Here is a 27,359-nt window from a genome sequence, read left to right on the forward strand (position 1 = left end):
AGTGCATCCGAAATTTTCCAAAGAAAGATGGAAGAACTGTTAATGAACACAAATGGATTTTTAGAATTCATGGACGATATTCTGATATAAGGAAGGTATACTGCCTGCCAGGGACCAATATCCGAGACATTATGGAGGGATTGTCAAGGATCATCTGGCCCTCTGACTACTACCCCTTACTGCTTATCCATGTGGACACTAATGATACTGCAAGGTATGACTCTCAGCAGATCAGAAGTGACTATAGGTGAAAGAGTTGGGAGGGCATGTAGTGTTCTCTTCGATCCTTCTGGTCAAGGCTAGGGGCCCAGGCAGAGACGGATGCATCCTGGAGGTGAATGCCTGGCTGCTAAGATGGTGTTGCCAGGAGGGCTTCGGCTTCCTTGACCATGGGATGCTGTTCCAGGAATAAGGACCCTAACAAAAGCCCACAGGTAAGTCAATAACGTGGAGTCCTGGGAGAAGGTTTGGAATTTGGGGAGAGCATGGGCTGCTATAGCAGGGTTAAAGGAGAGACAAGACAGAACTGGGTGGGGGGGAGGGACGGAAATTAAATCAGTATTTTAGATGTATACTAATGCAAGAAGTATGGGGAATAAATAGGAATAACTCAAAATGCTAGTAAATAAACACAACTATGGCATAATTGGCAGGACAGAGACCTGGTGGGATAATAGGCCTGACTGGAATGTTAGTATAGAAGGGTACAGCTTACTCAGAAAGGACAGGCAGGGAAAAAAGGGAGGAAGTGTTGCCTTATATATTGAAAATGTATACATTTGGACTGAGGTTGAGATGGAAATAGGAGACAGACTTGTTGAAAGTCTCTGGGTAAGAATAAAAGGGGTAAAAAAACAAAGGTGATGTCATGGTAGGGGTCTACTACAGACCACCTAACCAAGAAAAAGAGGTGGATGAGCCTTTTTTTAAACAACTAACAAAATCATTCAAAGCACAGGACTTGGTGGTGATGGGGGACTTCAACTACCCAGACATCTGTTGGGAAAATAACACAGCAGGGCACAGCTTATCTAATAAGTTCTTGCAATATATTGGAGACAATTTTTTATGTCAGAAGGTGGAGACAGCTATTGGGGAGAGGCTGTTCTAGATCTGATTTTGACAAATAGGTAGGAACTGGTTGAGAATTTAAAAGTGTAAGGCAGCTTTGGTGAAAGTGATCATGAAATGATAGAGTTCATGATTCTAAGGAATGGTAGGAGGGAGAACAGCAAAATAAAGACAATGGATTTCAAGAAGGCAGACTTTAGCAAACTCAGGGAGTTGGTAGGTAAGATCCCATGGGAAGCAAGTTTAAGAGGAAAAACAATAGAAGACAATTGGCAGTTTTTCAAAGAGACATTATTAAGGGCACAAGAGCAAACTATCCCATTGAGTAGGTGTCAAGGTTCCTCCCCCACTCTGAACTCTAGGGTACAGATGTGGGGACCTGCATGAAAACCTCCTAAGCTTACTTTTACCAGCTTAGGTTAAAACTTCCCCAAGGTACAAATTAATTTTATCCTTTGTCCTTGGAATAACCACTGCCACCACCAAACTCTAACTGGGTTTACTGGGAAACGTAGTTTGGACACGTCTTTCCCCCCAAAATCCTCCCAACCCTTGCACCCCACTTCCTGGGAAAGGTTTGGTAAAAATCCTCACCTATTTGCATAGGTGACCACCGACCCAAACCCTTGGATCTGAGAACAATGAAAAAGTTTTCTTACAAGAAGACTTTTAATAGAAATAGAAGTAAATAGGAGTAAAGGAATCACCCCTGTAAAATCAGGATGGTAGGTACCTTACAGGGTAATTAGATTCAAAACATAGAGAATCCCTCTAGGCAAAACCTTAAGTTACAAAAAAGACACACTGACAAAGTCATTCTATTCAGCACACTTCTTTTCTCAGCCATTCAAAGAAATCATAATCTAATGCCTACCTAGCTAGATTACTTACTAAAAGTTCTAAGACTCCATTCCTGTTCTATCCCCGGCAAAGCAGCATATAGACAGACACACAGACCCTTTGTTTCTCTCCCTCCTCCCAGCTTTTGAAAGTATCTTGTCTCCTCATTGGTCATTTTGGTCAGGTGCCAGCGAGGTTACCTTTAGCTTCTTAACCCTTTACAGGTAAGAGGATTTTTCCTCTGGCCAGGAGGGATTTTAAAGGGGTTTACCCTTCCCTTTATATTTATGACAGTAGGAAAGATAAGAAGTATGGCAAGAGACCACCCTGGCTTAACCAGGAGATCTTCAATGATATAAAAATCATAAAAGAGTCCTACAATAAGTGGAAACTAGGTCAAATTACAAAGGATGAATATAAACAACACAAGTATGTAGGGACAAAATTAGAAAGACCAAGGCACAAAACAAGATCGAACAAGCTAGAGACATAAAGGAAACATTCTACAAATACATTAGAAGCAAGAGGAAGACCAAGAACAGGGTAGGCCCGTTACTTAATGGGGGGCGGGGAGGGGGGAGAAATAATAACAGAAAATGTGGAAATGGCAGAGGTGCTTAATAACTTCTTTGTTTCAGTTTTCACCAAGAAGGTTGGTAGTGATGGGACATCTAGCATAGTGAATGCCAGTGAAAATGAGCTAGGATCAGAAGAGGCTAAAATACAGAAGGAACAAATTACAGATTACTTGGACAGATTAGATGTCTTCAAGTCACCAGCGCCTGATGAAATGCATCCTAGAATTCTCAAGGAGCTGACTGAGGAAATATCTGAGCCATTGGCAATTATCTTTGAAAAGTCATGGAAGACAGGAGAGATTACAGAAGGCTGGCACTATATGTGCCCTTTTCCAATCTATAAAAAGAGAAATAAGGACAACCCAGGGAATTACAGACCAGTCAGCTTAACTTCTGTACCCGGTAAGACAACGGAGCAAATAATTAAGCAATCAATTTGCAAACATCTAGAAGATAATAAGGTGATAAGTAGCAGTCAGAATGGATTTGTCAAGAACAAACCGTGTCAAACCAACCTGATATGTGTCTTTGACAGGGTAAAAAGCCTTGTGGATAGGGGGAAAGCAGTACACATGGTAAATCTTGACTTTTTTGTAAAGCTTTTGATACTGTCTCACATGACCTTCTTATGAACAGACTAGGGAAATACAACCTAGATGGAGCTACTATAAGGTGGGTGAAAAACTGCTTGGAAAACCATTCCCACAGAGTAGTTATCAGTGGTTTACAGTCATGCTGGAAGGGCATAATGAGTGGAATCCCGCAGGGATCAGTTCTGGATCCGGTTCTGTTCAATATCTTCATCAATGATTTAGATAATGGCATACAGAGTCCACTTATAAAGTTTGCGGACGATACCAAGTTGGGAGGGGTTGCAAGTGCTCTGGAGGATAGGATTAAAATTCAAAATGATCTAGACAAACTGGAGAAATGGTCTGAAGCAAATAGGATAAAATTCAATAAGGACAAATGCAAAGTACTCCCTTTAGGAAGGAACAATCAGTTGCACATATAAAAATATGAAATTACTACCTAGGAAGGAGTACTGCAGAAAAGGATCTGGGGGTCATAGTGGACCACAAGCTAAATACGAGTCCATGTAACGCTCCTGCATAAAAAGCAAACGTTGTTCTGGGATGTATTAGCGGGAGTGTTGTAAGCAAGACATGAGAAGTAATTCTTCCAGTCTACTCCATGCTGATTAGGAGTCATCTGGAGTATTTGTCCTGTTCTGGGTGCCACATTTCAGGAAGGATTGGAGAGGGTCCAGAGAAGAGCGACAAAAATGATTAAAGGTCTAGAAAACACGACCTATGAGAGAACATTGAAAAAATTGGGTTTGTTTAGTCTGGAAAAGAGAAGATTGAGAGGGGACATAACAGTTTTCAAGTATGTAAAAGATTGTTACAAGGAGGAGGAAGAAATATTGTTTTTCTTAACCTTTGAGCAGAGGACAAGAAGCAATAGGCTTAAATTGAAGCAAGGAAGGTTTAGGTTGGGCATTAGGAAAAACTTTCTAACTGTCAGGGTGGTTAAGCACTGGAATAAAGTGCCTAGGGAGGTTGTGAAATCTCCATCATTGTAGATTTTTAAGAACAGGTTGGACAAACACCTGCCAGAAATGGTCTAGATAATACTTAGTCCTGCCATGAGTGCAGGGGACTGGACTAGATGACCTTTCAGGGTCCCTTTCAGTTCTATGATTCTTCAAGTGGAAGAAAACAACAAAACCCTCAAAGTCCTAAGCCTAATGAGTTAGTCTCATCTGAAGCTAAACAAGACATTTTCCACCTACCCCAAATAGAGTTTTTGGGACAGACAATGCACAAAGATGGAATCAGTCCTAGTCCTGAGAAAATAAAAACAATTTGAAAACTGAATGCACCAACTAATGTACCAGAACTGAGATGTGTGCTGGAGATGGTAAACTACCCTGGTCTATACCTACAGAACCTTTCTTCGGTGACAAAACCACTGAATGAACTCTTAATGAAACACATTTTGGTTGTGGGGGCCAAATCAAAAAATTGCCTTAAAAAAAGTTAAAGATATGATCTCAACAGCTTCAGTTCTCAAGTACGATGATGTGAACAAACCCACAATAGTCAGTGCAGATATAATTAGCTATGAATCATAGAATCATAGAATATCAGGGTTGGAAGGGACCTCAGGAGGTCATCTAGTCCAACCCCCTGCTCAAAGCAGGACCAATCCCCAATCAAATCACTATGACCTAGTGCTGTATTATTGCAACAACAAGGCTCTGAGTAAAAGCCAGTTGCATTTTGTTCTTGGACACTCACAGAAGATTAAAAAAAAAAAAGCTGGGCAAGCATATGGGCATGTGAGAACTTTTACAGATATCCATGTGGATTGGATTACTCTACACTGATAACAGACCATAATCTGCTTGTAACCATCATCAATGGAAAAGACCTGGATCTAGCACCACTGAGATGTCAATATCTATTGCTAAGGTTAATGCATTTTAACCCACTTACTAAATATGTTCCTGGGAAAAATCTGGTACTAGCGGACTAGGACAAGTGATTTTATCATAGAAGTGTATGATTGTCATGGTGAACACATAGGTTATGTCATATAATCAATGTGCGATAAATAGATACAAGTAGGATAGAACTATAGGAGTATAAGATTAACAAGTATTTAGGAGTGATAAGTGGAAATTAGGATCAGTAAAACATGGCTGTAATGCAAGGCCTAAAAGCTGAGGCCTGTAAGATTTTGGTTTAGTCACACTAGACTTCAGGCTTAATGATGCTTGACATAAGGGGGTGACCAAAGAAGAACACCATGCCAGTAAAGTAAAAAGATTACTGGAAAGAATGGATCAATAATTGATGTTACTGGAAATATGTTGTAGTGTACCCACCTACATCACAAGACACTTGATTGTAACCACAAAAAATTCTGTTCTGACCGTAGGTTACCCTGAAAACAGGCTTGCACAAATGTTAACGAGATGCTTAGAAGACAAAGGAGAGCTAAGAACAACCTATGAAAAGCAGGGCTCCCCAAAAGGAACTAAGATGTAGAGCACAAGGAGAATGGGGGTGCATGTGCAGACCACACAGACACTGCTAAAGAAAAATCGCTAGTCCTGGGTACATACAGTGTATGCACAACCTGAAATGAACTATACATAAGGACAATAACTCAAACTTCTTCATCTAGTGAAGTTGTGGTCTGGTTCAGACACTTGCGAAATTTGTATTCTCAACTAAAGAACCTTGAAATTCAAGATAGAGGGCCTGCAAAGCAGGAGTTAACACAAATACAAGAACTATTATGTTGAAATTAATGGAATTACACCAGTATAAAGCTGGTAGAAATAAAGAGAATCAGGCCTAAAATGTCTGACAACAAATTCAACTTTTCAGTGAAACTCATAACTTTTTGGCAAACCATTATCCTTTCATGGGGACCTAGGCTCTGCCCCAGCAAACTGGTCTGTGCAAGCAAAGGGGTCTTGCCCATGTATACCAGCTTGGGAGATCAGGGCTCTAGAATATAATTACATTGTTCTTGCTAAATAGATTATTTATTTCTTCAACTGAGAAAAGGGAAAGTAAAGCTCAGGCTTCAAGCCCCTTCAACCACCTTCGTTGTCAACTCATTTTGGCCTGGGACAGTTTCCTCTCCTCCCCCGGTGAGACTTCAAACTCTTGCACGTTTCTTGTCTTCTCCGTATTAGCTGTCAGGCCCTTCCTTATCTTTCTCTGCACCAAGATATCTCTGTGCATCCCCCAGGCCTCAATCTCCATCCTCCAGGCCTTTCCCCTCCCTTTTCTTATCATGTGATTAAAGACTCTCATTCTACTAGCATACAATGGGAAAGGACCCTCCCTATTTTGGCTTCCATAACCATGCTATTGTTAAAGAAATGATGGCCGATTGAAAGACAGAGCAGACCAATGTGGTTTGTGTTTTGGACTGGAGACGAGTACACTTCAACATTTCATTACAGTTGGATCTATTTAAAATTTTCTTCTCAGGTTCACGTCTATGTATGTTTAGCAGATTCTGACAGGTCTAAGTAATGGTTGATATCTTTCAACAGCTTGTAGGCACACTTACTCATCTATCTAGTGTTTTAATATTCTCACCAACAACATGGCATTGGAGAAGCACCTTCAATGGAATTATACATTTCTAGTGCTAGTTAGCCTACATTCCCCAAATATTTTTCATGTTAATACTTCAAAAAGCATATGGTCAGAAGAAACATCAAAGCATGGGATTAGGCTTTGCCAGCTCATCAGACCTGCAACTGTACAACTTCAGTAATACTGACATGTGTGGTTTGCCAAGGTAAAGTAATCAAAGATTTCTAAATGCCAGTTTAACTTCAGAACTGCATCTAACAGGACCAATCATGAAAGGTGCTGAACAGCTATTTGCAAGATACCAAGCGCTTGACTCCCACTGAAATAAGGGCACTCAGTACCTCACAGAACAGACCCCTTCGTTAGTGGTGTGTTTGACAGCATGCAGTAAATACATCATACCGTACACCTCAATTGTAATTTTACAGTGTACCATTTTGATGTAGTTTGAATATTGTGCTGAGAAAACCTGACTGCAAAAGGTTTACAGGAATTTTTTTTTTTTTTTTTTTTGGAACACAAGACTAACATTACGCATGGGAATGATACATTGTCGGTTTGTTAAATCTGACTTTTTTAAAAAAATGCTGACGTACAGGACCTGGATGTGAAAATAGCTGGTGGCTCAATAGAGGTTTTTCTTGTCTGTGAGGTCATGTCTTGAAGCAGCCATATGAATAACAACATCCTTAACATATCTCCCAGCTACTCCTTTGGGAGAGTGATGAAAAAGTGGAAAAGTGGAAAAAACAGAAAGTCTGATTCTTTGACAAGTTGTGATTTTTTTTAGTGTACTGTTCCATGTATCATACTGTCCTTTAAAGTCCCTGATTTACTAACATACTCTCAGGTTAGTGTTTTATTTCAATTAATAAATGAACATTAGTATGGTCTCACCTTATCATTGGCAATGAGACTAGCAATGGCTTTTAAGGGGAGATACCTTATCTTCTTGTTTTTGCAAAGGACTATGTATATATAAACACCTATAGAAAAATAACAATGCATATTAATCTTTAAGTAGGCTGTAATGCTGTGTTCAAATATGAATCAAGTTTAAAATGCAATTTAATTTGGTGGTTAGTCTATTCTTTAGTGGATATTGGCCACATTAAACAAGCAAGCAAACAAAAAGAATCAGCAGAGTGCATCAAGATTAGTGTCCTCTTCTTACAACAAGGTATGTCTATACTGCTGCTGGAAGTGTGCTTCCCAGTGTGGATAGATGGAAAAGTGCTAGCTCTGCTCAGCCTACTGCACTAAAAATAGCAATGCAGCTTGGGACAAGATGGGCAGAGGCTTGGGCAAGCTGCCCCAAAAGGTACCCAATGTGTCAGGGCCGGGGGGAGGGGAATGTACTCAGGCTGCTAGTCTAATCCACTATCCAGGCTACCCTTGGCTTACACAGCTATTTTTAGCATGCTAGCTCAAAGTATGCTCCCAGCTGCAGTGTAAACAGATTTAAGATTTGATCATGCAACTTCTACCCCCTCAGATAATCAATGAGACATCAGCAACATTGACTGAAGATTGGGGCCTTATGGCCTTTTCCATGAGGTATTTGTGGAGACAAAGTTCCTGCCCTTCTCAGATATGGGTAGAGAATGATCAACAGATACTGCACCTTGACATGACGTGCACTTTCCCAAGGCAGTACAGGTGGTCATTGCTGACCAAGAAGGATCCTGGGCAGGAAGCACAGAGTCTGAAGTCCTGGGCATGGTCCAGTATCGAATGGGGTCTTTAAAATAGACACTTGAATGTAACTTTGTTGTTTTTGCTTTATAAGAGGAGGACAGTCTGTATATCCCTTGACTGAGGGATTGCCAATGGGTATTAATACTAACCAAGTCACATGAAGAGAGCCCTAAATCTCCCCATTCCGAACAGGAAGCTGTTTACATATGGACTTTTGAACATGATGACTTGGTTTTCCTGGACTTTTTTTTTTTTTTTTTTTTTTTGAAGATCAGGCTCTTGAGCACCAAGGTAAAGAACAGTCAGGAATTAAATAATCCTGACTGAAACAGTTGAATGATTTACTACTTTATTTAAAAGCAAATAATACAGAAAAAGTTGTTGGACCATACTTTTATAGTACTTCCACTGTTTGTTTATTCTTTAAAATGTTTAGTTTAATGGGAGAACATTCCCCCGCAAATTGTCCAAGGCACAAAAATAATTCAGGTTCTGTTGTGTAACAGTGGCTGATCCCTTCTTGACATTGGCAAGCATCCTTTTCATTATCTGTGTTTCAGATGAGGGAGGATGCAGGAGCAGATGTTATTACCGATATACATAAATTGCTGAGCAAACAAGAAAATTACTAGAGAAGGGAAAGTACTTGGAAACAACATCAGTCTCCCAATGTTTTCAGTTAAATATATTCCAGGGCAATTCCCAAGATCCAGTTTTCAGCTAACCAGGAATGATATGCAAACTCTGTAATAATAAAGGCCAACATATATAGGCCAGTGTTTTGCAGGGGACAGGCAATTCAACTATTTCTTTAGGTCAGAGTTAATCAACCACTGCAACCCCAGGTGCAAGGTGGGATGAGCATCACAAAAAGCATTCAAGAGGGTTATGAAGCATTGAAAATGTTATTACAATCTAAAAAAAAAAAATCACTCTCCTCTCTCCTGACACACACTTGCCCTTCAAGATATTCTCTGTCAACCTCTTGAAACACACAAACATATAAAATTATATAATCTTATCATCATCACTGACACTCTTTTCTAGCAAATGTAAAGGGGTAATGAAAATTTCGGAATTCAAATAAGGGGTTGCCAACCAAAAAAGCTTGAGAAAGATTGTTGTAGATGACTCATTATGATGCTGCTTTCATCATTTCAGATACACATATGTGATATGAAAAATTTCATTCGGATTAGACAAATTTGGAGAAAAGCAGATGGATTCACTGATGGTGGTGGTGGGTGGGGGGTTGTTTGTTTTTCCCAGCCATCATTGGTTACATTCCAAGTTATTGACTTCCTCTGATTCAAGCCTGCAAGATGAGGATCTGTGGGTACAACAAACAAAAGACATCAATGGGACAAAATGACTTTATGTCCTCAGCCCCATGCTTTAGGAACTCTTACTAACTTAGTCAGGGTTACTGAAAATCCATTAAAACTCGCCAGCAGGATAAGGCCTTTTTTTCATTTTTGGTAGGCTTTGGTCTGTTTTCTGTTCATGGCATTTTTATATTGCTTTATGAACGTATTGTTTCAGTCTGTACTTTATTGCTGCTCTTGCCAGAACACCCTGGAGAATGAGATGTACAGATCAAGGATTTACTGATAAAATAAAACAGATTTGAACTCCACTGAATATAGCCTTCAGGGCAACAAAGAAACACACTACAACTTGAACATAAAATAAGTACTTCCAAAATGAAATAAGAAAATAAAGCTTGGGTTTCTTTAAAGTTGACCAGTTAAAAGGAGCCAGTAAATGTAATAACTTTCTGGCAACTGTGTTTCTATATAATGACTCAAGCATGGGTTCAAGGTGGTTTGCATTTTTTTCAGTAGATCACACGCTATAGTACATTCTTATTACTGATGAAAATATGCAAGGGGAAAAAAAAACTTTTGGATAACACATGTTCTAAAACTCACTGTTTGGTTCCATAATCTTGAAGCTTTTGTCTTTTTAGTTCCTCGAAGTACTGCCAAACTAAAATCAACCAAGATTTAGAGGGGAAAAAAAAGCTATAAATGGGTTGAATTATCCTAAATTTCAATGGGAGTGTTGGGAGGGGAACACTGTGTTAAATTGATCAGAAGGCTAATGAGTAGAGTTTCTTCCCTATTCAAATTTTAATGAATAAATGAATTTTCATTAACAATTTGAAATCAGAAATATAACAGTTCTGAATATTTATAATTATAGAAAATAGGCACATTCGGACTGAACAGCAAAATTCACTAATTACAAATGGAGTTATTTATACAAACACTATGCATGCATTTGGTACTAGGATAATACAACATTTATTCATTACATTTCTACTTTTAACTGTTAATAATACGTTAACATTAAAAAATCAAACTAAATGCTCTCCATTTGATGGACCTGCACATTTTGTACTCTACAATTAGAACAGAATCCTGTAACTGGAGTGTCTATCACCTATAACCCTAAGGAAACTCTGTTTTCAAGGTGAGTATTATATCACTCATGTTAAACCACTCCACTTCACCAATCTTGCCTGCTTTCCTATCTTTGTTACCTCAAACCTTATATATACACACCTACATAGAGAAAGGAGAGGTTACTCACCTTGTGCAATAAGTGGGGTTCTTTGAGATGTGTGCTTCTATGGGTGCTCCACTTGTAGTCTATAGGGCTAGCCTGCTTGCTTGCCTAAATATCTTTTCTTATGGGTTTCTTATTTTCTTATGGGTTTGAGCCTTTGTTTTATTATAATAGGTTTATAGATTGATATTAGAGTATTTTTGGCTGTAACGCAAGGGACGTACGTCCTGTATGTTGAGGTAAGGCAAAGTTAGCGTACACATGTTTGGGACCTTTCACCTAGATAGATGGTGATGAGCTAAAGCATCAGGTCCATATATGTTTGCGACCTTTAACATAGATAGATAAAAGATACATTGAAACAGGTTGGTATAGGGGTCTACCTAAGTTCATACCCACTTTTAAACTTAACAGGTACACCACAAAGAACTTGGAAAGAACCAAAATAACTGGGTAGGACAGAAATAAAAAAAGTGAGAATGAGCTACTGTCATTAATATGTATATATATGTCAGCAATATGTACAAACATGCCAGCCTAGAGTAAGTGTACCCCAACATTTCTGTGGGTGAGGAAACTAAGTTTGGACATAGAAGGAGGGCTCAGGTGTTCAAGCTCTATAAGAGGGGTCTATTAGTCTGTTAATCATAATTGTAAGTTTTAGGTCAGTTAGTTAAGTATAACTCTAAGTTAGCGTCTGTAGTCTTCTATACCTCTCAGCTCTCTAGCTTCTCCTAAACTCTGCACTTCCCACTCCAGAACTGGACCTGAACTCTCTTGGCATACCAGAGGCTAGGCTAGTCTTTTGTCTCTTACCACCAGGTAGGGCCCTACCAAATTCATGGTCAATTTTGGTCAATTTCATGGTAATAGGATTTTTAAAATTGTATATTTAATTATTTCAGCTATTTAAACCTGAAATTTCACAGTGTTGTAATAATAGGGGTCCTGAGTCAAAGAGGATTTGTGGGGCTTCTCAAGGTTATTGTAGGGGGGATTGTGTTACTGCTACCCTTACTTCTGCACTACTGCTGGCGGTGGTGCTGCCATCAGAGCTGAGGAGCTGGAGGGCAGAGGCTGCTGGTCAGGAGTTCAGCACTGAAGGCAGCGCCGCCACCAGCGGCTGCAATGTAGAAGTAAGGATGGCATGGTACTGTATTGCCATCCTACTTTTGCGCTGCTGCCTTCAGAGCTGGGCACCCGACCACCCACCGCCACTCTCCAGCTGCCCAGCTCTGAAGTCAGCGTGGAAGTAAGGGTGGCAATACCATGATGCCCCTAAAATAACCTTGTGACCCCCCCCCCAAACCGCCTTTTGGGTCAGGATCCCCAATTTGAGAAACGCTGTCTCCCTTGTGAAATCTTTATAGCATAGGGTAAAAGCACACAAAATACCAGATTTCACAGTAGGAGACCAGATTTCATGGTCTATGAAGCATTTTTCATGGCCATAAATTTGGTAGGGCCCTACCCCCAGGTTATCAAGGAAGAGTAGGAGCATAGTAATCAAAAGCTTTATAGTATAGTATATAATATCACATGTATCTCTAGAACAATATTCTTGCCTTTGTAACTCAAATTATTTTACCATTTGATTAGAATGTCATAACAATTCCATTTATCTCAATAAAAGTCTTTAAGGCTACATTTGTCTCAGTGTGAGCATCCTTGTCATATATCCCGAGGGTCCTTGCAAACTCTGTGTAGCCTGATTCTGGACAAGAACCTTATTGGCTTCTGATCATAGTAAGTGGTGAGCCCTATAACCCATATTATCTAAAATAATAATATTAACCTCCTAAATCAGGCAGCACATTTCAGGTACAGATGTGCCCCCTGTACCTTTGATCAGAGATTTTTGGTAGCAGTGCCCGTTCACCAAGTGTGGGCGCTCTACACATCCTGAGGATCATAGAAATAATAGAAGATTACGGTTGGAAGAGACCTCAGGAGGTCATCTAGTCCAACCCCCTGCTCAAAGAAGGACCAACCCCAACTAAATCATCCCAGCCAGGGCTTTGTCAAGTCGGGCCTTAAAAACCTCTAAGGATGGAGATTTCATCACCTCCCCAGGTAACCCATTCCAGTGCTTCACCACCCTCCTAGTGAAATAGTTTTCCCTAATATCCAACCTAGACCTCCCCCACTGCAACTCGAGACCATTGCTCCTTGTTCTGTCATCTGCCACCACTGAGAACAGTCTAGAGCCATCCTCTTTGGAATCCCCTTCAGGTAGTTGAAGGCCACTATCAAATCCCTCCTCGCTCTTCTCTTCTGCAGACTAAATAAGCCCAGTTCCCTCAGCCTCTCCTCATAAGTCATGTGCCCCAGCCCCCTGATCATTTTCATTGCCCTCCGCTGGACTCACTCCAATTTGTCCACATTGTTTCTGCAGTGGACACAATACTCGAAATGTGGCCTCACCAGTGCCAAATAGAGGGGAATAATCACCTCCCTCGATCTTCTGGCAATGCTCTTACTAATGCAGCCCAATATGTCTTGTATATAGGGCTCCATGGGTGAACCACGTTTAGTTGCTTCTCTCCCACAGAGCTCTGCAGAGGATCTCGGAAGTAGAGGGGAAGAAGGATGGTTAGTGGAGCACCCATTGGGATACACATCTCAAAGAATTTCAGTTACAGCACAAGGTGAGTAACCTCTCCTTTTTTTTTTCTTTTTTTTGAATAATGTCCCTATGAGTGCTCCACTTCAGGTGACTCCTGAGCAGTATCCCCACAGGGAGGAAGAAGCTTCAGAACAGAGTCTAATACCAAAGATAGAATTGCATTGCCAATTGCAGCATCTGATTTTGAGGCATGCACTATACATAGTGGTTGCAGAAAGCATGTACCGAAGTCCAAGTTGCAGCTCTTCAAATTATAGCAAAATTAACATCCTTGAGTAATGCCATAGAAATAGATTGAGATCTTGAGGAATGGGCTAACGCACTGTAGAAAGAAGTTCAATATTGGCAGAGTCATAACAAGAAATAGGACACCAAGAGCTACTTCTTGAGTGTCTCTGGGTGTAGGCTGCGAATCTGTTGGATTAGTCTGCAATTGAAACAACCAGTCTGGGAGACTTTCAGAAAGATTTGGTTCTGTTCAGATAGAAGGCTAACACCCTTCTGACATACAGATTCAATACAGTATGGAAAGCTGATTCCTGCCTCGTCTGATGTGGTTTTAGGGGACGGAGAGACTGGAAGGATGAATGGTCTGGCTAATATGAAATTCAGAAGAAACCTTAAGTAGAAAGTGGGATGTGATAGCAACAATAGCTTTTCCTTGAAAAAACACTGTAAAAGAAGGGTCTACTATTAAAGCCCCCAGTTGTCTGACCCTCTGGGCAGAAGTGATGGCCACTAAGGAAGCTGTTGTCATGGATGGGTGGAGCAGTGAATACCCTTCAAAGGGTGTTTCATAAGGCAGTTATGGACAAAATTGAAGTCCCATACTGGAGTAGGTTCCCTAATCTGTGGGGAAAGATTAATTAGTCCCCTGAGGAATCTTGACATTGTAGGGTGAGCAAAAATTGAAAAATCATCTGCAAATGAGTGAAAAGCTGTTATAGCCATCAAGTGAACCTTAACAGAACACATAGCAAGACCTGTTCTTTTTAATTCCCATAGGTAGTCCAAGATGGTGGAAGGAAAAGAATGAAAAGGAAAGACTTGTTGATAGGTACACCAGATGTGAAATCTCTTCCATTTCTGAAGGTATTTCATGCAGAGGTTTTTCTGCTGTTTAACAATATTTGTTGTACCTCAGTTGAACAGGAAGTGTCTATCCCTGAAAACCATCAAGAAGCAAGACCTGAAGTTGCAGAACTTCAAGATTTGAGTGAAGAATCTTATTGTCATTCTGAGACAACAGATGGCAACTGATTGGAAGTCTCAGTGATAGAAGAGAAGCAAGTCAAATGAGGCAAGAATACCAAACTTAGCTCAGACAAGTCAGTGCAATTAAAATGACTTTGGCCCTGTCCCGTTTGATCTTGTTCAGTACTTTCAAAAGTAATGGTTTTGGTGTGTAAACATAAAGAAGACCCCTTTTCCATGAAATAAGGAAGACATTCCCTGGTGGTGGATGATCTAATCCCCCCTTGACCAAAATTTCTTGCACTTTGTGTCGGCAGGGGTTGAAAAAGCTCTACTTCTGGAAAACCCCCAGGATAGAAATATGCTGTTGAGGACTCATGAATCCAACTCCCATTTGTAATTTTGGGAGAAGTAACTGCTGAGGTCATCAGCTGTGGTGTTCTGTATACCTGGGAGTTAAGAAGCTGAGATGACTATCTGGTTGCATATGTACCAGTTCCATAGTTTTATCGCTTTGGCACAAAGTAAGGTGGGGCGGGGGGGAGGCACATCCTGCCCTGAGAGTTGAGGCAGAACATGTAGGTCACATTGTCTGTCAAGATATCTACAGATTTGGCTCTGATCAGGTGAAGGAAGTGAATGCAAGCATTTCTGACTGCTCTCAACTCTAAAAGATTGGTAGACAACCATTTGCCCTGGGTAGTGTGCAACTCTAGATGCGCCTCCCTCACCCTAAGAGAGATGTGTCTCCTGTTATAACAATGGTAGGAAGAACTTGAACAAAAGGGGCTCCTGCACAGACCTTGGATGGGTCCTTCCATCAGCTGAGTGAGTCCAGAATCCAATGGGTAACAGTGAATGGTTTGATAATGTATTTCATCACAGTGAATGGTTTGATAATGTATTTCAGTTTGCCTTAACCAGGATTGTTTTTTTCTAGATTTGACTATTTCACCTAGTATAGAATAAGTTTTCCTCTTTTGCTTATTTTTTGGTCTGCATTAATACCTTATTTTCAATCATGTTTAATAATTCATTACAAAACCAGATTTCAGTCAACTTCAGATAGACTATTTTCAGATCAATAAAGACTACCTTTTGTGCCTCACTATATTGGTGTTATCCTAGGGAGACAAGGAGTTTGAGAAGATTTTTGTTTAGAATCTAGAACATAAAATGCATGATCTTCAAGGGGTGTATATGCTGTAGCAAGTTGTAGCCTTGAACTGGCTCTTCAGTTATACTTAACGAGGACCAGAATTCTCTGCTGAGCAGAGATCACACTTACTGCAACTGAGGAAAGGGGTCTTTCCTTTCCTGGGCTTGTAAAAACCCACAGAATAATTTAAGGTAGTCTGAAGGCTGCTTTAAACTATTCCAATTCCAGTAGTCTCCTGTTAATTGCAACTGCAGAAGATCCTCTGGAATATTGTACACCCTGGCCCTGCACCTTCCCATCCCTTATGGAGCAAGAATGGGTGTCACAGAGCTGGCTATGATGACTGATTCATCTCAGGGATTCCATTTCACTATGTCAGTCTGCAGCGGTCCTGTGGGTAAGTCTCCTGGCCTTTTTGGACAGCTCAGGTAGCCCCAAAACCAGAAAAGTGGCAAACATGTGGCCCTAAAAACTCCCAATTGCCATAGCAATGGAGGGGTATGGAACCGAATACATCCTTAGCAAGATATTTCTTGCTAAGCTGTTACCTCCATCTTTTGGAGACTACAAAGAGTGAGCATCTTTATATAGGCAACATCTAGGAGATAAAAAAAAAAGGAGGGAAAATTACAAATAGATCAAAAATTAAAATAGCCTAAAATTTTAAAAATGAACAGTGATGTGTTATGATACAGCTGCTATAAGGGTCGGGGAGTTGGGAGAGAACTGGGTCCTTACCTCTGCAGAAAGCTAGATTTCTAAATGGAAGATTGTCACACTTGCACTGTTCTCTTTTCTGGATGACTGACCTGAAGCATACAGAGGTATCCAAAAACAAGAAAAGCCCTCTCCCTCCTGAAAGCAATACAAAGAATAGTTAAATGTATTTTAAAAACTACAAAATCAGTCCAATTGCTACAGAAAGAAGTTTGTATAATACTGTGGATGTATAGCAGCAATTAACTCAGACATTCCATGTGTCTTAATTAATTTAGGAGTATTCAGAAAGAGATTAGCCCTTTACATGAATAGCAGACTATAGAGTTACATTTGCTAGGACAGACAGTTATTATACAGTACAGCCACATGGGGATAGAAGCCCAGGGCACAACTCTGGCTAGCCCACATCAGCTGACTTGGGCTCACAGGGCTCAGGCTGCAGGACTAAAAATTTCTTTGTAGATGTTCAGGCTCAAGCTGGAGCCTGAGCTCCAGGACCTTCCACGCTTGCAGGATCCCCGAGCTCAGGCTTCACCCCGAGCCTGAACGTCTACACAAATTTTTCAGCCCTAGAGTCTGAACCCTGCAAGCCTGAGTTAGCGGACGCGGGCTAGCTGCGGGTTTATCATCACAATGTAGACATGCCCTTAAGTGGTGCAGATAGGGCCACCTATTATTAAAGTTGGCTGAGACTTTCTATTTTAAGACCCTGATTTCAGTTACTTATAACATTGTCACACTAACTGTTTGGGCTGAAATTTTCGATGCTGAGTGTATGCACCAGGCTGGTGTTTTCTTTTCTTTTTTATTTCAGGCACAGCAGTTCAACCACTTCTCAGAACAAGGTTAGAGAAACACATTGTTTTGCTCACGTTAAGAAATTCTTATAGCCAATATTTCCAAAATTAATTTTGTTATGTGCACTAATATCAAGGTAATGAATGGATGTGCGCCACCAGTAGAAACAAAAAACCTAGATACAATATATATTTTTAAAAAGTTACCATTGGGATAATTACTTCAGCCAGGACAGGTTAGGCATTTTAGAATTTGCTACTCAAAGAATTAAATTTAAGCGTGAGCGAAATAAAAATTATGAAATGCACAGTCAAAAAACTAAAATAATATTTTGAAAGAATAAAGTTACAGAGAATATATGTGTATTGCTGGAAATATCAAGAAGTAACAATACAAGTACGTGTTGGGAAGTGAGTGAGATACACACACTATGGGCATGTGCAAGAGAGAAACAGACACTGTGTGTGAGAGAGATGTGCTACCCTTTAAGTAGAGCCGCACTCAGCAGTCTGAAACCTACTTGCTCAGACAGCAGCAGTAGCCAGCAAGCTCCAGCCCACTCCTGAGCGCTGTTGTGTCCCCCTCAGTGGAGATGGGGTACCGGGGGGGGGGGAGGAAGGAGGACATCCTGGCATAAACACCCTCTCTCCCCGCTGCTCAGCAAGCAGAAAGGGTCTGTGAGCAGTTGACCAGGGCCCAGAGGCTCCAAGGCAGAGGAGCGCGGCAATGGGGTGAGGGGCACCTGAAGTGTGTGGCACTTGATAGCCTGCTGGGTGGCTGCGCAGCTAAGAGAGAACTTAGGTTATAGCTATCATTGAGAAACTTCAGCACCCCAGTGCTTTGTGGCACTGATGTGAAATTTGGCCAGGAGGGAGGTGGGATTGTCCTGTTATAAGGGATGTGTCTTTTGCCTTTCCTGTGAAAACCTGCTCAAATGTGGCAAAGTTATGAGCCTCTGAAAATCTTTTTAGCACATGCTCAGTGGAGAGAGTTTGACAGGTAAGTTCTCCTAAGATACTGTTTTCACTTAGCACAGCCCAGGCCAGGAATGCAGAGGCTGAATAGGACTGACCATGTGGTTGCAACTCCTTGCAGGCACCAGTCACTATGAGCACAGGAGAACAGGAGCTGATGCAGGGAAACCAGGAGTGGGACAGCCTGGAGAAGCCAGCAGTAAAAGTGTATAACCACTAGAACGTTTTCCCCTCAGAACTTGGATTAGAATGTTAACGGAGATTCTCTATGCCCTAGTGAGGAGGAGAGGATGGAAGATGATAAAATACAGCTAGGATCTGATGAGAAACAGTCAAATGTAAAAAGTCCTATTCCATTACATTTACATTCAATTACAGACAGATTTAAAGTTTTTAAAGTGCTTATATACCAATGATAGATGTCTAAATAATAAGATGAGTGAGCTAGAGTACCTCATATTAAATGAGGATATTGATATAATAGGCATCATAGAAACTTGGTGGAATGAGGATAAGCAGTGGGACACAGTAATACCAGGGTACAAAATATATCAGAAGGACAGAACAGGTTGTGCTGGTAGGGGAGTGGCATGATATGTGAAAGAAAGCGTAGAATCAAATGAAGTAAAAATCCTAAATGAGGAGAGGCAATTCTTGCTTTAGTCCTAAGTGGAGCACAGGATCTGGTCCAAGAGGTGAATATATCTGGACCGCTTGGTAATAGTGACCATAATATAATTAAATTTAACATCCCTGTGGTGGGGAAAACACCACAGGAGCCAAACACTGTAGCATTTAATTTCAGAAAGGGTACTACCCCAAAATGAGGAAGTTAGAGAAAAAAATTAAAAGGTACATGCCCAAAGTGAAATCTCTGCAAGCTGCACGGGAACTTTTTAAAGACACCATAATAGAGGCCCAACTCAAACGTATACCCCAAATTAAAAAACATTAAGAGAACCAAGAAAGTGCCACCAGGGCTAAACAAAGTAAAAGAAGCAGTGACAGGCAAAAAGGAATCCTTTAAAAAGTAGAAGTTAAATCCTAGTGAAGAAAATAGAAAGGAGCACAAACTCTGGCAAATTAAGTGTAAAAGTATAATTAGGAAGACCAAAAAGAATTTGAAGAAAGCTAGCCAAAGACTCAAAAAGTAATAGCAATTTTTTTTTTTTAAAGTACATCAGAAGCAAGAACCCTGCTAAACAACCAGTGGAGCCACTGGACGATCGAGGTGCTAAAGGAGCACTCAAGGATGATAAGGCCATTGCGGAGAAACTAAATGAATTCTTTGCATTGGTCTTCAGGGCTGTGGATGCAAGGGAGATTCCCAAACCTCAGCCATTCTTTTTAGGTGACAAGTCTGAGGAACTGTGCCAGATTGAGGTGTGACTAGAGGAGGTTTTGGAACAAATTGATAAACTAAACAGTAATAAGTCACCAGGACCAGATGGTATTCATGCAAGAGTTCTGAAGGAACTCAAATGAAATATAAGAACTACTACTAACTGTCATCTGTAATCTATCATTTAAATTAGCTTCTGTACCAAATGACTGGAGGTTAGCTAATATGACACCAATTTTTAAAAAGGGCTCCAGAGGTGACCCCGGCAATTACAGGTCCTGACTTCAGTAGCGGGCAAACTGGTTGAAACTATAGTAAAGAACAAAATTGTCAGACACATAGATAAACATAATTTGTTGGGGAAGAGTCAACATGGTTTTAGTAAAGGGAAATCGTGCCCCACCAGAATTTTTTGACAGGGTCAGCAAACATGTGGACAAAGAGGATCCAGTGGATATAGTGTATTTAGATTTTCAGAAAGCCTTTGACAAAGTCCCTCACCAAAGGGTCTTAAGCAAAGTAAGCTGTCAAGGGATAAGAGTGAAGGTCCTCTCATGAATTGGTAACTGATTAAAAGATAGGAAACAAAGGGTAGGAATAAATGGTCAATTTTCAGCATGGAGAGAGGTAAATAGTGGTGTCCCCCAGGGGTGTGTACTGGGACCGGTCTTATTCAACATATTCATAAATGATCTGGAAAAAGGGGTAAACAGTGAGGTGGCAAAATTTGCAGATTATACAAAATTGCTCAAGAAAGTTAAGTCCCAGGCAGACTGCAAAGAGCTACAAACGGATCTCTCAAAACTAGGTGACCAGGCAACAAAATGGCAGATGAAATTCAATGTTGATCAATGCAAAGTAATGCACACTGGAAAACTATACATATAAAATGATGGGGCCTAAATTAGCTGTTAACACTCAAGAAAGATCTTGGCTTCATTGTGGATAGTTTTCTGAAAACATCCACTCGTGCAGGGGCAGTCAAAAAGCAAACAGAATGTTAGGCATCATTAAGAAAGGGATCAATAATAAGACAGAAAATATCATATTGCCCTTATATAAATCCATGGGACACCCACATCTTGAATATTGTGTGTAGATGTGGTCGCCCCATCTCAAAAAAGATATATTGGAATTGGAAAAGGTTCAGAAAGGGCAACAAAAATGATTAGGGGTATGGAACATCTGCCATAAGAGGAGAGATTAGTAAGACTGGGATTTTTCAGCTTGGAAAAGGGACGACTAAGGGGGGAATATGATTGAGATCTAAAATCATGAATAGTGTGGAGAAAGTAAATAAGGAAGTGTTATTTACTCTTTCACATAACAAGAACTAGGGGTCACCAAATGAAATTAATAGGCAGCAGGTTTAAAACAAACAAAAGGAAGTATTTCTTCACACAATGCAGAGTCAACCGATGGAACTCTTTGTCAGAGGATGTTGTGAAGGCCAAGACTATTTAACAGAGTTCAAAAAAGAACTAGATACATTCTTGGATAGGTCCATCAATGGTTATTAGCCAGGATGGGCAGACATGGTGTCCCTAACCTCTGTTTGCCAGCTGGGAATGAGCAACAGGGAATGGATCACTTGATTACCTGTTCTATTCATTCCCTCTGGGGCACCTGGCATTGGCCACTGTTGGAAGACAGGATACTGGGCTATATGGACCTTTGGTCTGACCCAGTATGGCCGTTCTTATGTTCTCTTCTAAGTATCTACTTATTTTTGATACTCAATTTGATATATCTACAACCTGATTTTTCAGAATACTTACCAACATACAGCATATTATTTCTTCAGAGCACAGGCCTCACTGAGTTCAAGTGTAGCTGTGAGTGCTCATCATTGTGGAAATCATATTCCAGGTTTCTTAAGTTGGGCACCCAGAAAACGAGGAACACAATTTAGTGACCACCTGTTAATTTTGGTTAAGTGACTTATTGAGCATCACAACAGAACTCTGTGGCAAAGACAGGGATAGAATCTCCAAGTGACTGATCTAAAATTATTTTGGTTGGTTCAATTTTAAGTGACTTGCGAGGGAGACCATTCTAAAATAGAATTTTAATTTGGATTTCCCCTGCCATTGTATGTTACGATCAATGCAAAACTAAAGAACTGTAGTCTGCTCTAGCAGGAAGTCATCACAACCACAGAGAAGCAGTTTGATACCACACTTACATGAACATCTGTAGAACACCATGTATTTTTCTGAGGCTCCTGAACACAGGGAATATTTAGTTAAATGTACTTGATTCAATACATGTGTTTTCACACTTGATTAAATTAAAAACAGCATGAAATGAACTTGGGGAAGATTTAGAGCATTAAATCGTGAACACGCTGAACTAGATCAGGACTAAGTGTTTACACGATTTAATGAGAACTTTGCAGATTATGTTTTTTACTATTGGAGATATCCCTGAACAAACAGGAATCAGAACATTTTTGTTCTCCAATATTTCCTGTTCACTCTTCATGCCAGTGGCTACTGAAATATCTTTCACCACCTGAGTCTTGTGCTGAGAAATCTTGACTTCTGCTTTAAAAAGGGACAGTTTAAAAAAAAAAAAATTAAGCATTTTCATTTTGAAAGCTGGTGCAGAAGTTATACCCTCTTCCCAATATAAATAGAAGCAAACTAGATTTTAGACACTTACAAAGATAGAAAGGTTTATTAAACAAATCCAGAATTGACAGATATTACATAAATTAAACAGCAGTAAAATTTTACTAAAGTTTATGTACAGATCACAGTGATTTTAATTGTGCAATGAGGGCTGACTTATGACTTTGAACAGTACTTATACATTGGATTTAGGACAAGCAACCAACAACATATAAGATTTGTCTAAGTTAACCTTGGCAGTCTAGCAGTTCAAATTGGTTAAGTAGTACACGGATGCTGCTGCAACTACCACTACTTACTATGCAAGTATTTATCAAGCAGTTAGGTTTGCCATAGAAAAGTGCAATACATGGAAAAGTCTGTACACAGTACAGTACAAAAGGAATCATGCTACAGTTCTTGAAAGCTGAAAAATAATTGTATAGCAGAGGAAGCACTGCATCACAAGTCTTCTGAATGGCAAGCAGATGGGCTGAATAGTAGGCATATTTTAATTGCTTTCAAAATCCACAAAATCCCTGTTCATCCATTTAAACATAGTTTAGTACCTATATTTTGATCAATTAACAATGACTTTTCTACAGTGGAAGATCACATTAGTTAAAGCTCAGTAGCACAAGTATTCATCAATTAAGCTAATTTACAGGAAAATCTACAGCATGTTCTCCATCTAAATCATGAAGCATTTTAATCATTTGGTTACAAGGCAATTTAGTTTACAATGCAAGTTCATTCACTTAAAAGCTCATATTGGGCAGTTTAAAAACAAATATATAAACACAAAAATAAAGATAATTTTAACGTTTCTTTTTTAACGTTCTTGTTCACTGAAGCTGAAGAAATAGAAAGGTCTTATAGACTGTTGTGGGAAACAGCACTAGTTTATATGCAAAATACTTGTTAACAAAACCAACCATTATAAAAAGAACTTTAGAGAATAACACTTGAGTCAAATAAAAAAAATGAAAAAAAATGTTTTAAATTACTGAAAAAATCAGAGTCATTCATGCAGCGTCTGTCTGAGAACTTCTGGTTAAGCACTGATATATATTTGCAACAGTGTGGTGTGAAATCCCAATGAGCAAAGAGGTAAAATGAAACTGACCCAGCTATGCAAATAAATAAAATGGGTAGGCAATGGTGCCTCTTAAATTCTATATTGTACAGGAAAAAACTGCTCATAATTACAAAACCGTTTTCATTTAAATAATGTTCTGAAAGTGGTCTATAGTTAATAATTATAAGTTACCAAAATGTGAAATAAGTTTTATACTAGAAAGCACATAAAGAGATTATTAGTCTGTAATAATTAGAGATCAGCAGTTGAGCTATACATGTACACACAGTTCCAGAAAGAATGTAAAGTCAATCTATCAACTTAATTTACCTGCCTGATTAGATTTCTTTACTCTCTGGCACAAAGAGTTTCAGTGCATCCATTGCCAACAATGGATAAATTTCACGGACAAAAATCTAACTCCTGGTGTGAAAACGTTCAAGATCAATTACCTCCAATGTGATACGTGTGTTCAAATGTAATGTTATTCCCCTCCTCTGGCTTTGAAGATGTAAATGAGGTCTTAGGCAGTTCAGTTTTTAAATCTGCAAACCTAGTTCTTGAAATTCAGCACATTCATTGCAATATGTACATTTTGTAATAAGAAATGGGTTTTATAGTTCTCCATGGAATACTGTAAGCTTACACATTAGAAAGAACTGTACTCTTTTGAAAATACAAGCTCTGTGTACTTAATTATTCTATCAAATCAGCAAGAGAAAGCTATCTCACTGCATATAAATACATGCCAGACCAAACATTTTACAGAGATTGATATATTTTTACCAAGTAAAATGACTGTTCCTTATGCCAGTTCTGTATCTTTTTATTTATTACCAATTTCTACACAGTATTTAATGGGAGTGGCACGTGGGGCCTATTAATAATCAGTGATATGTGGCACTTGCATAAAGTTATCAAGATATCAATAGCAACACAGAATTTCCCCTTCGGTGTCTCAGTTTACTACCAGATAAACACTGTCTGCATTTCTGCAAGACACTTATGTAATCAGTCACACTCCGGTATATAGGTCCAGGGATATATCCCATTAATTTTTCAATATAAAGCAAAAATGGGAGTTTGACGTATGATTAATTATATCTGTCAGCTCACTGCACTTGTGAACTGATGAGAACTAGGTGGGTACAGATGTCAGCAGCTTTTTACTGCTAGAGACTCCTGGCTGAAATCTGACTGAAGTCAGAAGCAGAATTATTTTACTAACTTGGGTTATGAGCCAAGTGACCATTTGAATACCACATACTGTACTATATTGCATTCAGCATGCAGTTCAGAACAATTACCCAACTTAGGCTTAGATTTCAACAATACCTAGGGCACTGCAGGTTATGACTGAGGTGCAGAGATCTGTGGAGAAGTGTCCACATCATCTGTTTTGGTATTCTTAAACTCTACTTAGAGCTATCAGTATAAGTAGTAAGACTCCAGGGCACAAATGTGCCTTTTAAAAAAATACTTTTGGCCTAACTACAAATTTATCTACAACACAATCATTGGAAGCATGTATTTTTTGTTTTGTTTTTAAACCCTGATACTTCAAAATCAATTCCTTATGTTAGCGCAATTATCACAGTGTGAAACATGAAATCAAATATTCTTAAATTATATCTAAATCTACCTCTGCATGTATGTGTATACACACATCACCTGCTAGTATTTGGTATTACTTAAAATGAAGCATTATTGCAAATATTCCTTAAATACAGTGCGCTCCACTTATAAACGGATGTGGTCCACCTAGAAAACTGATCAGAGTAGATAAAAAACAGATTAGGTTTAAACCTGAAGTCCAATCCTGCACATGTTTAAAGTCCTAATGGTGAGGACTTATAAAACAAGACCCGCATAAGTTTAGCCCTGGATTTTCAAATATAGGAGCACAAAGCTAGGCATCTAAACCCATATTTAGGCACCTGTCTGATTTTCAAAAGTACTGAGCACCCAACAGCTCCTACTTAGGTCAATAACAAAAATAATTTCAACTATGATCAAAGTATGACGACACTGCTTGTACTCAACTTGGGGAAAATAGAGCTGCTACGGAGAGCCAGGAAGTTTAAAAAAAAATGGAGCTATTGTACAGATCATTTCCACAAAGTTAAGTAATTCCATGATTTTTAGGAAAAATATTCAAAGATAATTCCATATTTTGCAGCATAACCAAACAACAACGTTTAGTAGTTTTTGGTTGGTTTTTTAAAATCTAGATTTTTTTGTTAGGGAGGATTGTGTACTCTTCACTAACACGTTCACACTGTTTATACTACTGTTCACATCTTTTAGATTACACATTTTTCATATTTTCTTTGAGTAACTCATTCTCCTACTTAAATATCAGAAATTGGATAAAGTAGAAACACAGTGAGAGGAACAATCGATCTACCTCCCGCCCCTCATGAGCAGCATGCACTGCTTTATTTGCCCTACAGTGATTTCACATATAAGGGAAACCCACTATACACAGCGTGTAGTCATCAAATATCATGTCATGTAAAAACACAATGCATTGTTTTAACCAAAGTCACTTATGAAGTTAATATGTTTTTGAAATGAACAACAAAACATGTCCTTTTTCCTTCTGCTTTCAAGTATTATGGTTGCAAATGTGAAGCACTGGAAATTTTAGGTACAAATCTTTTTAAACTTAATTATTTTTATTTTTTACAAAGAATTATAAAATGCATATAAGATGATGAAAAACTCATTTATCCTTTTACGATTTTCCCCCAGAGAACTTCTTGAAAAACATTATTTGAAAAATAAAAATCATAGACTCTGCAAAGTACAAAAATTTACATCTTTGCACAGTTCCTGTGCTTTAGTTGTATTGTATTCATTATATACATATATACTAATTTGTGCTTTTAATTACACAAGTTTAGTATAAACTTATAAAATTAAGACTATGAGTTAACTATGCAAAAAGGATCTGGGCATAGCAGGAAACTAACACTAAAACAAGTTAAAAAACTACAACATAGAATTTTTCATGAGTCTACTACAGAGTAGACTTTCAGTATCATAATTTGCTAAACTAATGCCATTTCTATACAGTTAAAATGAGTCTCACCTGCCTGCCAATTGTTTAAATATTTATCTACTAATGTGCACATATGAATGTGATAACACTCTCCTATATGCCAAAGAATGTCCTCATGTATGTACTTAGTTCTTCTTTGCAAACCTGCGAATACCATGTCAATCTTCTTCCAGTTTCCACCATAAAACTAAAAGAAAAAAAAAAAAACGTTTTAAAAGAATGCCAAGTTCCAGACTATTATAGTTAAGATTACAATGCTGTGAAAATAGGGACATACAAATGCTTGGACCACCTCATCTGTAAACTTAGCTAGTATCTCTTCATCTAGTATACTTCATATTATTTATATATTTACTATACATTACCCTTCTCCATTTTTCTCACCCTAACCGAATCTTAAAAAGAGCATGGCGAATTATATAGCGATGTGATTAAATAATCAGAAGCTGTTGTTACCCATCAGCTCTGTGTTCTTGGGGAACCAGGGAACAGTATCCAGCCTGTCTGTCTCATGAAAAGACCTTCCCATCCCCAGCCTCTGCTTGAACCAAAACCGATCAGAAGAAAGACTTACGAAAAGGCAGTGGAAGACACACCTAAACCCCTGGGATAAGGGTGACAGGATAAAGGAAACTCCCCTAACGTCATTTGCATCAAGGATGGGACAGGGAGGCATCCCCATTAGCATACTGAATGGAGAACAGAGATTCCAAGGGAAGAACTGCACTGAATCCTGGGACCAGAAAAGCAGGGAAGCACTGCATGATGGGGGATCTCTGCTCCAGATGTTAATGAACCCACGCCTGCACACATCCAGCGCAGTAATTATCAGACCAATTCTAGTAATGAATCCTTTATTGGTATCCAAAGTACTGAAGCTGCCTAATTGTATTGTGAGCTCCCTCGA

At 39.2% G+C, this 27,359-nt stretch overlaps 1 protein-coding gene across 1 annotated transcript in view; it reads right to left on the reverse strand.

The window, feature by feature from the left end:
* Nucleotides 1-22,348: 22,348 nt before the first annotated feature.
* Nucleotides 22,349-27,359, reverse strand: part of PRKX (protein kinase X-linked) — a 122,250-nt gene continuing 117,239 nt past the window's right edge. The window contains exon 9 of the mRNA XM_037899761.2: nucleotides 22,349-26,639. The gene's annotated coding sequence lies outside the window, so the exon portion shown is untranslated. The remainder of the gene's footprint in view (nucleotides 26,640-27,359) is intronic.

This window comes from Chelonia mydas, chromosome 1 (assembly GCF_015237465.2).
Source record: "Chelonia mydas isolate rCheMyd1 chromosome 1, rCheMyd1.pri.v2, whole genome shotgun sequence".
Classification (NCBI taxonomy): Eukaryota; Metazoa; Chordata; order Testudines; family Cheloniidae; genus Chelonia; species Chelonia mydas.